The 17,942-nt window shown below is 34.0% G+C and overlaps 2 pseudogenes; one reads left to right on the top strand and one right to left on the bottom strand.

Moving 5' to 3' along the window:
• Positions 1-458: 458 nt before the first annotated feature.
• LOC120180441 lies at positions 459-6,944 on the top strand (annotated as a pseudogene).
• Positions 6,945-8,502: 1,558 nt separating this feature from the next.
• On the bottom strand, positions 8,503-11,490 carry LOC120180465 (annotated as a pseudogene).
• Positions 11,491-17,942: the final 6,452 nt, after the last annotated feature.

The raw sequence follows: 17,942 nt of genomic DNA, 5'->3' as shown, positions 1-17,942 counted from the left end.
CAGCCCAAACCGGAATTCGACCTTGGAAAAGTCTCCACAAAAACGCTTCTACCTTTGGTGGTGCCAAACCCGACCATACCAGTTTCCACAGCTTGTTCCCGATCTGAAAATTCTTGTTTTGTATATAGGAATGCATGCGAAACTCATTCTAGTTTTGCTTATGGATGAGTGCGACTTTGAAATGCTCAGAATCAAACTCCTTCATGGTTTTCTGTATTCTTTGATCTTGGCCTCTTACATTGTTGAACCGAAAGCTTTATGCTTAGGCACAGAACTTACTCTACCTTTTTTGAGCACAAGAAGTGATATGACGCACCTTGCATCCTGGTCAGGATAAACCGATGATCGCCTTGTGCTCTACAGCTGCATTTTCTAACCGTAGTTATTCATTTGATTCATGTCGTTTTGGATAGTTGTGGCGTTTTAGTGAGTCTTTGTTATAGAACGATTCATGAAACATGGTACCGTCTAGGCCTTCTACTCCTATGGGTGGCATGCAGTCTGTTCCGCCTTATCTTTTGTGGTTAAATTCAGGGATGCTAGGAGCTCAAGGGGGTGGTCTTCCTTCTCAAACTGGATTCCCTTCATTAGTGTCACCTTGCACTCTGTTTAATAATATAAATATGCTTGGGAATGGGTCATCTTCCCTTCTTGATCAGTCTTTCGGAAATGGGGGTTCAAACCCTCAGCGTCCTGGAAGTAGCTAGCATGTAGGAATTGACTCCGGCACTGAGTCCGATCCACTTTCAAATGTAGTAAGTGAAATGGGGTTAAATTCTTCCTCATCATTGTTTTTTCCATCAACATTTCTATCACCGGTTCATCTGGTCAAGTTCAAGGCCAGCAATTTTGAAACCTTTCTGGCAACCATGTTTTACCAGATCAACAGCAATCCCAACAACTTGAGTCACAACATGGTCAACAAGCAATGCAACAGTTCTCTGCCTCCGACAACAGCCATCTAGGTCAGCAGCAACATTTCAATCTATTGGAGGAGGGTTGGATGGTGTTGGGGCCATCAAATCGGAGCCACAAGGGACTAATGATCAGCATGTCCAGCAGCAACAGCAGTTGCAATCACGGTGAAATCTTGCTCTAGTGAAAGTGGAACCACGACAAATCCCACCTATGAGAACTATGGCACAGATAAAATGGAACCCCAGCATTCAGATCAATCATTGTTTTTCCATCAACAACAGCAGCGGCAGTTGCAGCAGATGTCACGACAGCCCTCACAAGCTGCTGCTGCCTAAATTAATCTTTTGCATCAACAAAGACTTTTGCAGATACACCTACAACAACTTTTGAAAGCATTGCCTCAGCAAAGGACTCAATTATCACAACAGTTCCAGCAGACTTTGCCTTTGAGATCTCTTGTGAAACCGGTGTATGAGCCTGGGATGTGTGCTTGGCGTCTGATGCATTACATGTATCAGCAGCGGCATAGACCAGAAGTAAGATCTCCATGGTGTGAATATCTGTATTCCACATGTAGTCAATGGCTCTGTGTATGTAACATTCCAGTTTTTCATGTAGGACAACAATATTGAATTTTGGAGAAAATTTGTTGCTGAGTACTTTGCTCCCAATGCCAAAAAGAAGTGGTGTGTTTCGATGTATGGAAATGGCCGCCAAACAACTGGTATTTTCCCTCAGGTCTGTTTCTAGAAAATCTTGCTGAAACTTCCAACACTGAAGTCTGAAGTCTGAACATCTTTCAATTGGCATCTTATAAAATTGAATGAGGTCTATCATCTTTGGAACTTTGTATCTTTGTTAGTTTGCTATGTCCCCTCAGTAATGTTTGTTAAGTGTATGCTTAAAATGAAATTTCTATTCAGTCTTTTTGGCCTGTGGATGTCATCAGTATCTTTGCCTGTTATTTCTGGTTTTAATAGTGAGGTATGAATGCAAGGATAATTGAACTCTTGTAAAAACATTACAGGATGTATGGCAGTGTGAAATATGCAATCGGAAGCCAGGTCGTGGTTTTGGTATGTTATCCTCTCCCCCCTTTCCCCTTTTTTGTTGATCATCTGTCTTTAAGGTTATAGTCAATGTACTAGTTTGCCATCTTTCTTTGGGGTTGTCAACGTACTCGATTGTCATATTAATTTGGCCTAAACTGGCATGGATTTGCTTCTTCAGTTTAATATATAATAACTCTTACATATCTAATATGTTTCTACTGTGCTTTTAGAGGCGACTTCCGAGGTACTCCCTAGGCTTTTCAAAATTAAATATGAGAGTGGTACTTTGGAAGAACTACTATACATTGATATGACCCGTGAGTATCAGAATCCATCCGGCCAAATTGTGTTGGACTATGCAAAAGCAATACAAGAAAGTCTTTTTGAGCAACTTCGTGTTGTTCGTGATGGTCAGCTTCGGATAGTTTTCTCTCCAAATCTGAAGGTTACAAAATGAGTAATGGTTTTTTACCGACTTTGAAAAATTGAGGCCTTATTAACTTAGTTCATTGCTCTTTCTTTTTTTCTTTTTACCAGATACACTCTTGGGAATTTTGTGCTCGGCGTCATGAAGAACTCATCCCTAGAAAATTGTTGATACCTCAGGTTGTGATAAAATATTTTCTCTATAGCTTGAAAACGTCTCGTATATGCTATTGACGTGTGCATAGTATGCCTGAATTGTATAAAACCTGTCGAGCAAATAGAGCGGTACGAGTGGAACTTTTCATGACAGCATATAGCACTCCGTCATTTTCGTTCTCTCAAAGATACTACAAGTCTATGACTCTATGGTGGTTAAAGACTGTTATGATGTCTTAAACTCAGGTCAAGGTCAATCAAGTTCCATTTTAAAAGCTTGAGCTTGATTTGGGATAAAAATTGAACTATTTGAGCTTACTTTATTAGGTTTGTTTACCTAATTAAAACAAGCTTGATTCCCACGCTCAACTATGAATGATGATGCTGGGTTTTCATCTTTCTTCTTCTTTCTTATCCTCTCTAAAATTATGTGTAAATCCTTTTTCTCTTTAATAGAATCTTTCCTGTTTTTTTTTTGGTTTTGTTTGGATTGTGAGAGTATTATTACTACTTGTTTGGGGGTATTGGTCATGTTTGATGGTAGTAATGTGGCTTGTGCAGGTTAGTCAGCTTGGGTTTACAGCTCAAAAGTGTCAAGCAGCAACTCACAATGCATCAACAAATCTATCTGCTCCAGAGCTGCAGAATAACTGTAACTTGTACGATCTTTATTATTGTGCTTTTTCTGATTGAATGGACTATTCTTTCGTTTTTGTTTGGTGGTTGGCTTGGTAACTCTCTCCTTTCTTCCTTTTTAATCTTCTAGTCTGTGCATGCCATATGTGTTCCGCTTACTGATGACCTAGGGATATGTGCTGTATCAGTCACAACACGTACATTGATGTTGCCAGTTATGTTTGTGTGAAACTCTTGACATTTGGTAAAACATTTTTTCCCTGTTTCGTTTTGGTATGCTTAATACGCTTCATTTCTGATAGTCGAAAGTAGGCATCCGGTTTGCAGCTTTGAAGATTTATACAGATTGAAACCTCTTTGTTCCTACTTGCTCTTCCTTGAGGACATACTTTTGGTGTTCTTAGTTGGATGATCTGCTGTGAAGCTGTCATAGATGATTCTTATAATGGAGAATATTATAGTTCTGACTAGGTACCATTCCTCGTAAATATATCTTTCATGGTATGCAAGGGATGCATGCTACTGATGCATGCTACTGATGCAAACACATCGTAGGCAACAAAACTTTGTAAATGTTTGTTCCTTGAGGACATAAAAAAATGGATATGGTTTTAGGGTTTAATTAGATGTGAGAGGATGATTTTCCTTATAGGTGATGGCTGAAACTCTTGCACAGTTATCTGAACTGAAAATGAAATAAAATAGCACAAGAACCTAAAATGAGGCTATTAAATTCAGATCTTCAACTTCTAGTGCACCTTAAAATTTCAGAATAATAGTGTTCCCTATTACGAAAAGACATCATGGACTAGAAGCAACCAACTTCTCTTAATGATCATATATATATGAATTACATGTGTCTGATATCAATTTTAGCTTAAATAAGGCCCTAAACCAGTCCAACTTAAAAGAAAAGCTGCAACTCCAAAGTTCCTCTGTGTTCACACTTGCCCTTAATCGACATCGTTTTTTCTTGTTTCATAGGTTTGAGGATTGTAATTTTGGCTTTGCTTGGTTAAGTGAAAGAAAAATTGAAGGATGGAAAATTGGAGTAAGAAAATAGAAAGATGAAAAAGATGTGCAGTGTTCTTGGTAGGAAAGATCCTGGCTAGGAATCTTGGTAACACATACACACTTGGGCATGGAATCGACTTGCTGTAGATTCATCTTTTTTTTTTTGTTTAAATAATAAAAATTATATGTGTGACATCTACTGCTTGCATCGATTTTTAATTCACTATTAATAAACTTTAGGTTTGTAGCATGAGCTCGGCAATTGGCAAAAGCCTTGGACGTGCCATTGGTAAATGATCTGGCTTATACAAAGAGATATGTACGGTGTCTTCAGGTGATTTCCTGCTTCTGCTTACTATAAATTTGGATATTGGGAAGATTCATATATTTGGAATTTTTCTCACAATGATCTAATGTCTACTTTGTTAATATATATATTTTTTATTAATTGCTCTTTGTTTCTTACTGTTCTAATTTCTAAACTGAAATTTGTATTTGTACTTTTTTTGCTACATTTTGTTGATAAGAAAGTTTGTGAAATCATGTAATTGGGTCTTTCTCCCAGTGGCTGTTGGATAAAGGCCGGAGAAAATGTAAAACAATTTTGTTGATCGATGAGCCAGCAAATGCTTCTAGTTCTTTTGAGGAAAGCTGAATCACAGCTAATACCTATCATTAACAAAGCTTTGATGATTTATTGTGTTATCTCTCTTTACTTTGAGATTGCTCTTCCTTTGCCCAAAATTTCCTTTCGTTTCTAAGGCAGATTGATCATTGATGTCTTTTATATCGTTTCATGTTACTTGGGAACTTTTTCCTACAAATTACGTATTTCCACATTCTTCCCAAGTTCTTGTGGTGTTGAATGTACTTGCATCACCAAAGTGTTTTAGCAGTTGCGTTTATGAAGACCAAGTGTAATACTATGTCATTGTGATATACATTATTGACTGAAACGTTTGTTATCATGGTATGACTTGGAAAAGTAAGTTGTGAAGATGAGTTTTACAGTTATATCTCCTTAAAGAACCATGCTATTGAAATTTATAGTCTCATAATGCAACGTTTCTTTTTTTTTTCTTTGAACAGATAGCTGAAGTGATTAATAGTATGGAAGACTTGATTGATTATAGTAGAGAAAACAAGGACAGGGCCCATGGGTAAGTTTGCTAAATTTATAATTTTTTATCTTCGCAGCTGCATTTTTTTGTTGTAAATATATAATTTCAAATGTTTGAAGGTGCTAATCCAGCCATCCTTTCAATTTTCACTTAAGATTTTCTTGAGAAACCATTTTTCTTATCTAGATAAGCTAGAATACATTTGAATCAATCTATCGTGTAGGTTATTAAAGCCTTTAGCCTTCCGGGGGGGGGATCCTTTTGTGGCCTTTTCATTGCATCGTTTTTACTGACTGAACTCTCAAGTTGAAAAAACAGTGGGAAGACGGAAAATACTGGGTTTTCCCATTCAACTAGCACAGATTCATATGGTGATTGTTATACAATCATCTTATATTGGAATTGGATGGGATATTTGTAGGCCTTCTTGTCAACTTAATGTTCTGTATTTAAGCAGATGATATTTGCTTGGTTAAGGTCACAAGCACTTGAAGGAAATTGAAAGCTCGTCAGTAGAATTAATCTATGGTTAGGCTAATAACTTTGCACTAACATGAATCTAAAAGGGAATTAAAGAAGAAAGATGTTCAAGTCATGGCGAATCCTAGGATAGTAGTTAATACAGAATGCTAGATAAGAATCAAAAAAGCATGAATCGATCTTTGAGGGGCCAATCTCTTGATACCTGGGGATATTTATGCTTACGTTAGGCTTAACATCTGAGAGGGCCTGTTATCATTTGTTTTATTTTTCTGCAGAGAGTTTGACTAAGTTCCCTCATAGAACCAGGACTTCATATGGTATTCTTCATGGTCAAGCTGAACAGCCTGAGGAACGACTACAACAGCAGTAGCAGACACCGGATAATGTAATCGAAGTTCTGACCAGGCTTCCAGGTTGCTGGTGCGGATAATGTAAATAACTCTCTTAATGCAGCATCTGCACCACCATCTGCTGCCACCATTGTTCAGCTTCAACAACAGAATTCCACGAACTCGATGCAGCAGAATTCTATGAACAATGCAAGCAGTCCCTATGCTGGACATCCTGTTCAGATTCTTTCTCCTCATTCATCAAATACGGTACAACAGGCACACACAATCCTTCTCCGTTTCAGTCACCAACACCCTCTTCTAATAATTATTCTCCTCAAGCTCGTCATGGTTCCTTGCCAGCTTCTAGTCACACGAGTTCTGCGAATTCTCATGGGAATATACCCATGCAACAGACTGCTCTTGGTGGTGAAACTGACCCTTGGGAATTCCAAAGCTCTTTTCAGAAAATTATTCATGAAATATTGTCTAGCCAATTTACTGCCACGGGTTCTACTGTTGGGGTTGATGCTGAAGGCAATGATTTGAAAAGTGTAAACGGAATGTTACCAACAAGTAACTCTACTGTTCTCAATGGTGACAACAGTTTTGTGGGGAATGGAATAGTCGACCATAATTACGGTGGTGGTGGGCTTGGGCAATCTGCTATGGTCAATGGAATCAGAGCTGCAATGAGCGATAACCATTTTGTGAATGGAAGGGTAGGGATGACACCTATGGCTCGGGATCAAGGTATGGATTACCATTAGTTGGGGAACCAGCTACTTAGTGAGTTTAGCTGCAGTTAATAGTTTTAACATTCGCAATTTAATTGGAAACCTTCCTCGTGAAAGGATCTCCCAAAGCTGATGGTTATTCCATTATAACTACTGTTTTCTCAGCATGAGAATCAGCAGAATGCCCGTGGTTCTATCAGATTCACGGTGCGAAACTATGATAATTCTAAGGGCTTTCCTCCCACTTTGTACTTATTTCAGAAAAAAAGAAGTAATGGAATATACATTATTTGTTCAGAGTCTTTTTCAGCCTATTGATAATGCACACATTACACATGTAGCTACTCGAGCTCGGATCTTAACATTTCCTTTTATCATCGTCACAATGAAAATGTGAAAGGGGTATTTGATTAGTAATATTCACATCATAAGTAAACGAAGAAAATGTTCACAGAATGGCGTTTTGAATGAATTATATATAAAAAGTGGGATTGCATGGACAGAGCTATCATTTACTTTGATCTGTTTCAGCTATCAATATATTGTCATGCTAGCAGACAAGGTAGACTAGGGTACCGCACCGATGATGCTTTCTTCTCCCCATTCTTGAAAAAGCATGGTGGGGATGCTCCTGATCCCGAACTCCGTTGTAATGTTGGGACTTTCATCGGTGTTGAGCTTGTAACAAGCGATCTTTCCGGCTTATTCTTTTGCTAAGTCAGCGATCACTGGCTCAATCATGCGGCAGGGTTCGCACCATGGTGCCCAAAACTCCACCAGAACCGGAGTTTCACTCCCCAGCACGACCTCTCTCCAGTTTGTTTCTGTTACCGCTTCAACTGCAAAAGTGCATGCTGAATATTAATCAAATTCTTTTAACTTTAACTACATTCGGATTCAAAAGAACACACTTTGAGATTGAATATCAAGAAATACTTTTTTTAAGTAAAAAAGCAATGTTTTAATTAAAAGGAATAGCCTCATAACTTGATCAACAGCTTCACGAGCTTTGCAGATGAGCCTGGATTTTGGCATCTGCCATTGAATGAATGAGCAAAAGATGAAGACGACGGAGACAATGAGAGATTGGGTTTGTTCAACCCTCGAAATGCCTGCAATTGAATTTTCTCACAGATAAAAACGAAAGCGGTAGCTTTGTATCACAGCAGCTCTTGTGGTGCAAACTGAGCTCAATTGGAAACAGTTTTCAAGGATGATAAATGTTAAATTTGTGGCTTAACGAATGTGAGGTGCAGGGAAAGTAGAAGAAATTGAAGTGGATAGCATTTAGTGAGTTTTTACATTGAGAAAAAGAGAAAAATATATCACAAGGTAGTGGAAAAGTCTCCTATGTTGGCTAACCACAAATTTCTCATCCATTAAAAATTGCAAAACGTAGGCCTTCAACTGTGGGCTTTTCATTGGGTTATAAACTTTGAAAATGTCTAACATGAGAACCCAATAGAACAAATATTTTATAGTTGGATGGATGTTGAAGAATGTCAAACTGGAATTTTTTTTCCAGGAAGAATGCAGTTGTTATTGTTTGGATACTGGGAAAAATTTGTAACCTGTGTTGAAACTTCCTGAGTGCTTGTGTTATTTGCAACATCCTGCTAAATGTACAAGGTTCAGAAGAAATACATAGAAACATATTATTCAAGAAATGTTAGATAATCAGCAATCCAAACCAGTCCCTGAGATTTTTACATCAGCACAAAAGAAGTGCATCTGGATCTTACACAAATTTATAGTTACAATGCCATACAAAACAGAATAAAGAAGCCAGGTACGGGCGAAATCGAAACATTAACCTGATAATCCTACCTCCATGCTGAAGCTACAATCAAGCTTTTGCCTTCCCAACCAAAATGAAGTGCACCTAAATCCTCCTTTAGCTTGTACCTGTCAAGTACTCCCCGATAAGCTTCCGGATAGCATCACATTTGGACTCATCGGACAAGAAGTGAAGCCAGCCATCATCATCCTTGCCCTCTACTTTCCTGCAACCTCGTACCTCTCTATTATTTCCTCTCCCTCACATGCGACTATGTTGACTATATCCCGTGCCAAGCACTGCCGTTCAACATTCATCCTGTCTTGACTCTCCCTTGGAAGTGTAGCGTCCAGGGACTCAAAGACAGCGGAGTAGTAACTATAAGCTTCAATAAACCTTGGGAAAAAGGGAGATGTATTTGTGTTCACATCTTGCTCGACGACTGTAACAAGTTTTGGATCTAAGCTCATAACCATCCGAAGAAGCTGGTCTCGCTGATTTATTGTTGAAACACTCTCATCAGGCATGTGGTGGAGCTGAAATGCAAAGTTCACTACAAGTGCTTCTCCGGACCGGCAATCCAACATAGATGGAGTAACAAGTGAAGTCCTAGAGGCAACAGCATGAAACTCGAATGACACACCAAGTACTTCAGCTAGCTTCTCAAGTCTTAGTCCGATAATTTCAAGACCTCCATTAAGATGCTGAACTGACTCCGGATCATCAATCCCTGTTAACCTCAAGTGAGGTGGCTTACCAGGCAACTTAGCAATCGATTGGATCAGTGTAATATATTGGCAGCCTTGATTTATATCGAAATCTATTATATGTACTCTCTTTTCATCTTTAAATGCCTCTATAATTGCACCATTTGCTGCCATAAACCCGAATTTAAAACAAGGGCACACCTCAAAGAGGATCTGCATGGCTGCAAGCCTATCAGAAGGAGGGAGCTCTTTGCATTTTAAAGCTTTATAAAGATATTTTCCGTGCAGCCACTCGAGCAGCAAGACCTTCAACCATGTATGCTGCAATTCTCTGAGGAGGATCTCCTTGAATCAACACCAGCGGGCGAAGTTCATTTATTATGGCTGAAGCTACTTCAATGTTGCCTTCTGAGAGTACAGCAGCACTCGATAAGCATTTGCTTAGGAGTTCTGGATGTAACATATGATACCTCTTTATTGCCGCTGATGCAACTGAGATTAGAATCCGAGGATGACTCCTTGGTGATTCATGAATCGATTCTGTCCTGATAGGATTGGACCATTCACTATCTATTTCCATGTTCAGATCAGTGCCAAACATATATTCTACATCAACATCATTATCAGCAAGCAGATCTCTCTCCAGTTCTAGAAGCATCAATTTCATCTTATCTGTATCGGAATCTATTATATTTGCACTTTGGACTTCCAAGTAATCTGATGAAAGAAATCTAAATCAGAGAATAGAAGTGTTCAATGGTTTTTGAGCAGTTATGGAGAGAACTGAAGTACCTCTTCAGAAGAGACATCCTGCGGGCGAAACGAACTTCCTGAAACCTCAGCACTAGATGGATGCGTAAGCTCTTCTGAAGGGGAGTCATCGAAGTACTTTTCATAGCTCTCACTGCTGTAAGAATCATGCACTGGCTTTTGCTTCTCAAAGCCAAACATTTGAGTGGACAAGGCAGAACTGTCACCACTACCCTGCACTGAATAGAGCTTTGTGTTTCTACATGCCACAATAGCTGGTTCTGCGGATCTTACTAAAGACATGGTTTTGACTTTCGGGGTGGTCTTATTGCAAAATGAATCCTGAAGAACAAATTGTGAGTGCAAGTTAAACATTAACTAATTGAAGTTCAACCCAGAAGATCACAAGTGAGGATGGTGAAAGGTAAATCAAGATGATCTAAACAAAAATCGTACTCGACAATGAAATTTCAGCATTCCGAGACTAGAAACATCTTAACGACAATGCCAAGGAGCGAAATAAAGGGAAAAATAGAACATTTTTGCCCGTGATTTGGTAACATCATTCATGCATAAATAACAGAGCAGGACAGCAGGTAGATGATCTACGATGCTGGAGACATAGTAATAGAATAAGATTGGCAATCTTCAGGTAAATATCCCTCAGAAAAGAACAATCTGTTGGGGCAAGCATAAACCCCAAGAGGAACATAACCAAAGATTGCATTATCAAACAAATCTACAAATTAGTTTCGTTAAGATAGGAACAACTGGCATCAAACAGGACTATGAAGAACAAACACATCAATAGGATCATAACATAATTAATTCTAAGATAAGTTACTGATGATATCATTTGAACAAAGATCTAAAAGTGAAAAAGGAAATCAATGAAGATGAAAAGCTTCCAAGGCTTTCCACTGAACCTGATGCATGAGAAAGACATCAAGAGGAAGCAGCAAAGATGATAATTTCTACAGTCAAATCCAGCAATTCAGCAGAATTGTGTTTCAAGGGGAGAAGAAAAACAAAGGCTTTTGACCTTGTATTGAAGTGATTAAATACCAGCCCAAAAGCAAATATTCTTCATTTATTCTCATTCTTTAATAATATATTAAAAAAAGAAGAGGAAACTGTAGATTATGAGGTTAGGTATGGATGAGATGACAGACCCCACCAAAGAAGAAGAAACAAAACCAAACTTGTAAGGAAGAAAATAAACAAATAGAAAAAAACAAGACCCAGACAAGGAAATATTTAATTAAATATAAAGGTGGATTGCAAAGCGTTTAAAGCTACCATACACACAAATCTGAACAGATCAATATTCCATGACTTCATATTCAATAGCATAAATGAAAGAAATCAAATATTCCGGAATCTAAAGTAAAAGGAAGAAGAAAGTAGTGAGAAACTCACCTTGAACTCGACTTAGTTCTTACTTTCTATACACAGAAACCTGTTTCATCACAAGACTTTCACCATCTCTTAAAAATTTCAAAGAATTTGTTCTCCTTTTTCTCTGCTTAGCGTTTTTTTAGTTTAACATCGCTTTTTTAAAAAAATGAAAAAAATGTTAAAAGTTTGATTTAATATTTAAATACTTAATAATATTATTAATATATTTTAAGAAGATATTTAGATAAATCATTATTTTAGATAGTAAATACGATAAATTTAAAAATATACACTTAAGAATTTATTGACTGGTTTCATTGATAAAATAATATTTTATCTGATAATTTATTCAAACAATGGTGTCTCTAAGATGCATCTATTATCACAAGTTAAAAGCAATTAAACAAATATTATCTTAAAATAATTTTCAACTATTCAAAAAATAAAAGATATGTTTAAATATATTTACCATTCAAAATTATAATATATAAAATATATCAAACTAAATTATATAGAGATATAATAAACCAATGATATAAATGGTTAAAAGAAAGGGTAAATTACACATTTAGTACTTAAACTATCAATTTTAGTTTGTTTTAGTACCTAAACGTTCAATTTGTTTTAAATCATACCTAAAGTTTACTTTTTGTTTCATTTTAATACCCTATCGTTAAAAACTTAATGCGTTTAGTACCTAAATTATCAGTTCTAATCCGTTTTAGTACCTAATTTTTTTTATTTTTTTCAAAACTTAAGTACGATTTAGGTACTAAACGTGTTTTGGCCTCTAGACTTTCATTTTTTTCAAAATTTAAAGACGAGATATTAAAATGAAACAAAAAGTAAGTACTAAAATGGATCAAAATTGATTGTTTAGGTACTAAATGCATAATTTACCCTAAAAGAAAATATATTCTTTATAAAGTCAACTTTACACTTTAGATATACATGTGAAAAAATTATGAAGAAAAATATAAGAAAATATAAATGATATTTGATTTATTAAACAACATTATAAATTTTATTTATATATAATAAATAATTATAATTAAATTTAAATAAAAATTGAATAAATATATTTGATTTGATTAAAAAGAATTTAAAAAAGAATTTAAATGAAAAAATAATAATAATCTTCAACTCTATTAATTTAGATTCTTTTATATAATTTGACTTAACTCGATCAAATATTAACTCGATGAATTTAATTTCTTTAATGCTTTCATACCTGATGATTTGTTTGGTATTCAAATGTTGATTGATACTAGATATAGAGCGACAGTTGGTACAGTGTCGAATTCTAGCCATGGAGCTAAGAAGTTTCAAAGAATCTGGTCTGTGCTTGAGCTGGAGGCTCGTAGTTACAGAAGAAGAAGAAGAAGACACATAGTTTATTTTTATTTTTAATTATTAATTAGGTTTCCGTTAATAAATTTCGTTAATGAGTTAACGAGAGGTAACGATTGAAAGATTAAAATCAAACGTATAAAAAATATAAGGGGTTAAAACTACTTTTTTGAACTAGTGATCAAATTTGGTCGGGTAAAACGTATAAGAGACTTTTCATATTATTTACTGAAAAAAAGAAAATACTAATATGGTTTAAGGACTGAGAAAACCCAAAGGCTTTTTAAAGAATAAAAAAGAACAATAATGGGTGAAACTCAATCCATTTCTTAAAGTGAATAATGTACCAACCACAGTAAGATATGGCCCAAGGAAAGCATAACAATCTATTTTACTAATTTGCTCTATGACGAACAGGAAATAATAATTTAAATTACAAATTTATTTTATATTTTACTTAAAATTAATGGTAAATTATATCCTGATCACTTAATTATGGGAGGATTTTATTTTGACCAGTTAATTGTTTAAGTGTTGTCAATCAAACCACTTAACTTTTTAAATACTATCAATCAAACCACCTAACGTTAACATTCAATAGATAAGCTGACGTGGTAGTTAAAAATTGATATAATTATATATTTGGTCATTATTATTTACATATTATAGCAATTTAATCATAATTTTAATTTAATAAATTTAATCCTCCAATATGATAATAACACATGTCATCACCCAATTAGAGATTACTACTACTATTTTATTTAATAATTTTTCTCTCTAATCAAACAATGACACATATCACCATTTGATTTTGAATTCGAGAGAAAACAAATTAAAGAATTTTGAATTTAGGGGGAGCGTCCTTACCACTGGACTAATGCCATATTTAGTTATGGGTTACAACAAATTATATATTTGTTTTACATTGGGTAGAAAGGTCGGGTTAATTATTGATTAAGTATGAAAAGTTATTAGGTGGTGTACTCTGCCATTTTTTTTACAATTTCTATTCAGAGATAAAATATGAAAAAAATTTCTCTTAATAAATATTAAACTTATAACTTAAAGAAAAAGATAAATATTAAATGAATATTACTTATTTTAAAGATCGTTGACCACTCTAATATAATTAATTGTAAACAAATGTAATCAAAATATGTTACAACTGTTTGTAAAAAAAATGTTATAACTGTAAACATGATTTGTGTGCATATGAAAATGGGTAGGTATAATTATTTGAAATATATTATATATTAATAACCGTTCCAACTTCTCAGTGTATACCAATTTTGAAAAAAAAAATTACCCTCAAAAGCATATGAAACACAAGGTTATTTAATCTACCAAGGAATCAAGGCGGCTTGATTCTATGGATAAATCCAAAGGGGTAACGGAGACTATTATTTTAAAAAAATTAATTATGTTTTTGTCTCTTATTATTTTAAAAACCAGTTCCTTAACATAAAATTTTGAATTTATCCGTATTTGATTGTATAATCTTTACCCACTTTGATTTGGAATGTTAAATAATCATTATATATACTTATATATAATTAAAAAAATTATAATTTACCAACAATAAGTTGGTTTAGTGGGATGATGTACTAAGTCCCTTAAACAAGGTCAGAGGTTTGAATCTTGGCGTTTGCGAATGAAACAAACTGGGTTGGGAGGGTCGCCCTCGCCTCTGAAGTACCCGATCTGGATTAGTCGCTCAATAGATCAGATACCGTTGATTAATTCAAAAAATATATAATTTAAACCTTTAAAAAATTTAAAATATTAAATTTGCCTCAATAAAATTTTAAAATTTTATATTAATCTTTCATTTTTTTAATATTCTTAATTAAATTATTCCCATAAATTTTAAAAATTCTTATTAAACTTCTCAAAATTTCAAAAAATTTAGTTAGACTTCAATTTTTTTTTGAAAAAATGTAACCTAACCCTTCACAATTTTTAAAATTTTTAATTTGAACATCTAAATTTTTAAGTTGAACCCCAAACTCTAATACTAAATTTGGTCACCGGTGCAACAATGGCCTCGGCTTATTTTACATAATTAATTGTTATATTTTGTTTAAAGTTAAATTTAATATATTATTTATTAATCTTATCATGAATGAATATTTGAAGAGATAAAGATTTTCTTTTAAGAATCATGTTGATCTCAATAATCGAAAAGTCAGGATTTTGTTGCACTAAAACAAGATTGTCGATTTTTGTTTTCCAAGGCTGTCCAAATTGATTATATTTTCCAAAGTAATTATTTTCTGAATCAACGTGTATCTTCTGCGGTGATTCAAGACTTCTTTTTCTAATCAATTATTTAATTACTGGTTCATTTAATTTGAAATCTTCTGTACTTGCCGATTTGATAAACCTTCTTACTCAAGTGTTTTGGTTGAACCAATTTACTTATCTATCCTACAGGCCAAAATTTGAAGCAAACATGTTCATATGTGTTATCTTTATTCTTGAAGATTGTCGAAAGCTTAAAATTCAAATGGAAGATCTTCGGTGGCAGTTCCAAAAATATATTTAACGACGTACACATATATAGTACTAATAAAAAAAATTTATACGAGATAAACATAAATACAATTAATAAAATGAACAATTAACTAAAAAAATTCAGATTGCAAAATGGATACGTACACACCCCGAAAACAAGTTACATCCGCCGCTTATCATTTCCCTAAGCCGTCAACCACTAGCATTTCAGTTAATTTATTTCAACTTGTTTATGATGATGATCATGTTATTCATCTCTTATGATATGTTATAAATTTGAAAACTACTAATACAATTTGAATTGTTAAGATATGTTTTATAATATTTTCGGAACTTCATAGTTTAATAATGACAATTAATATTTTCCCAGAACAATGATAATTTGTTTTAGTTTTCTTGAACGAATATTAATTAATGTAATGAATTGTTACTCGAAATAATGCTCTAATTATTAAACATAGTAATTTTAAAACATTTCAAATATTGGTCTTATCTTCTAAATCATATATTTCTTACGTTTATTATTAGTGACATATATAATAAAGAAATATTTTGGAAATAGTTTTAGATTTACAATTGGGATGGTTAATCATCAAAAATTAATTTTATTTAGTTCACATGCAACTGAAAAGGAAAAAAAGTAGTATATTGCCTTTTGTCCCTTGTCATGAACTTGGTTTTGATTCGAGGTTTCATGCTTACAACAATATTGACATGATTTTATGTTAAATTAGAATGATAGCTAAATGGACCAACCTAATTTTTCTATTTTTTACTCAAATAATAAACTTAATTGGGAATTTAAAATTCATAATTGTGGGGTTCGATCCTCACAATATCTTATAACCATTTAATAAATCTGAACTTTAGTAGTCTCAATCTTTTCTCTCTCTTTTTTCCTTCTTATTTTCAGATGTAGGGACAAGGCAAGTTTTGACAGTTTCTAAAAACGATGACTAACCTTTCTAAAGAGAGGCATAAAGGTAGCTAGAATGTCATTATCACCCACCACTAATAATCTTTAGGCAAAATGGAGATGTCATGATCTTTATATTAAAAAAGATTGAAACTTTCAATTATACCAACTAATTTGCACTGACCCTTATTAAAAATCCAATTTTTTTTAGTCAGAATAATGGAGTTAGTTTTGATGAAAGGGTAAAACAGGAAATTAGTTTCAACAAGAAATCCTTATGGGTTACTTCACCCCCTTTGTTGGATAACACGTCATGGGGTATTCTATTCATCCTGCAACCTGTTGAGAACTGATTGATGCAACATGTCAAAATGGACCACTCGTTGTACATCAACACTGTAATTACAATTAAGTAACACATGTTTAATTTATATTGTTTAGTAAGAGAAGTAATTAATGAGAACGATTTGTACCGTTTGAAAGTTGAATCAACTATGATTTTATATATAATACTAAAGTCTCGTGAGTTGAACTTAGACAAATTACATGTTCTTAGTTTTAATTCTTTTCAAGGTAGGTGGGATTAAGGGAATAAAATGGGCTAGCTATGTAATGGTGATTTGAGCCATATAATTTTATGTACATGGTGTGTTTGAAGTCGAGCATAAATGTTGAAGAAAATTTCCAAAATTGCAATACACTCCAAAAAAAACTTTCTCCTCTGGGTTTATTATACTGATTTGTACATGTAACCTGATCGACCAAACCTCGCCTACCTGCTCAAAAACTAACTCATCGCAAACCGGTCAAGAGATCATAGTCATCCCCATAGAGTAGTTTAAGCACATTTTTAATTGGGATTTCAGATGTTTTTAATTTTTCATGGTATAAAATCTCAATCAGTTAAGAAAACCCAATAAATATAGAATAAGCAAGTAGCAGTTAATTACTTTTCAACGTAATGTTTCAACGTTTGTATTTGACTTGCCATCTGCATGGAAGTATGAAAAAAGGCAGACGGTTTACCCATACTTTTCTTGATACCGTCCTTGCACGGCTTTTGCTTAACCCTTTAGTAAGTTTCAGTTTCCTCATCATTATATAATAAGCTCCATCTGTTATTTCTTTCCATTTCTTCATACTATTCCTTTGCATCCATTGCTTTCGTACCGGATACATACTCATCTTATCAGGGACATAGTCAGAATTAAATATTGCCAGAGGTCGAAATATTAAACTATTTAAGAAAAATATAAGACCTATTAGGTATCTAACTCGAAATTCAGCATGAACCAAGCGACCTTAGTGATTAGGGATTGTTGTTATCATTGAGATCCCGAGTTCAAGCACGTATGTAGGGTATGAGCGTTCATTGTCAAATAGTTAAAAGGTTTTTGTACATATATTACCTTATATTCAGCCTAAATTAAAAAAAAAAACTCAAACTCAAAAGACAACTTATAATTTGTCTAATATTTAACTTATAATGACTTAAATTGTAATTAGACCAAAAATTGAGAACACATACTTTCATTTTTAGTTCGACCCTACTGATTAAATATTTATAATTTTTTTTTATATTTTTAAATTTAAATATTTATTTTTACATGAACCAAATACTATTAAACCAAAATTATATCAAATATAAATTTTAA

Source organism: Hibiscus syriacus, unplaced genomic scaffold (genome assembly GCF_006381635.1).
Source record: "Hibiscus syriacus cultivar Baekdansim isolate YM2019G1 unplaced genomic scaffold, ASM638163v2 tig00112496_pilon, whole genome shotgun sequence".
In the NCBI taxonomy this organism is placed as follows: Eukaryota; Viridiplantae; Streptophyta; class Magnoliopsida; order Malvales; family Malvaceae; genus Hibiscus; species Hibiscus syriacus.
The sequence above is the reverse complement of the archived record's forward strand: the minus strand, read 5'-3'. Positions and strand labels throughout refer to the sequence as shown.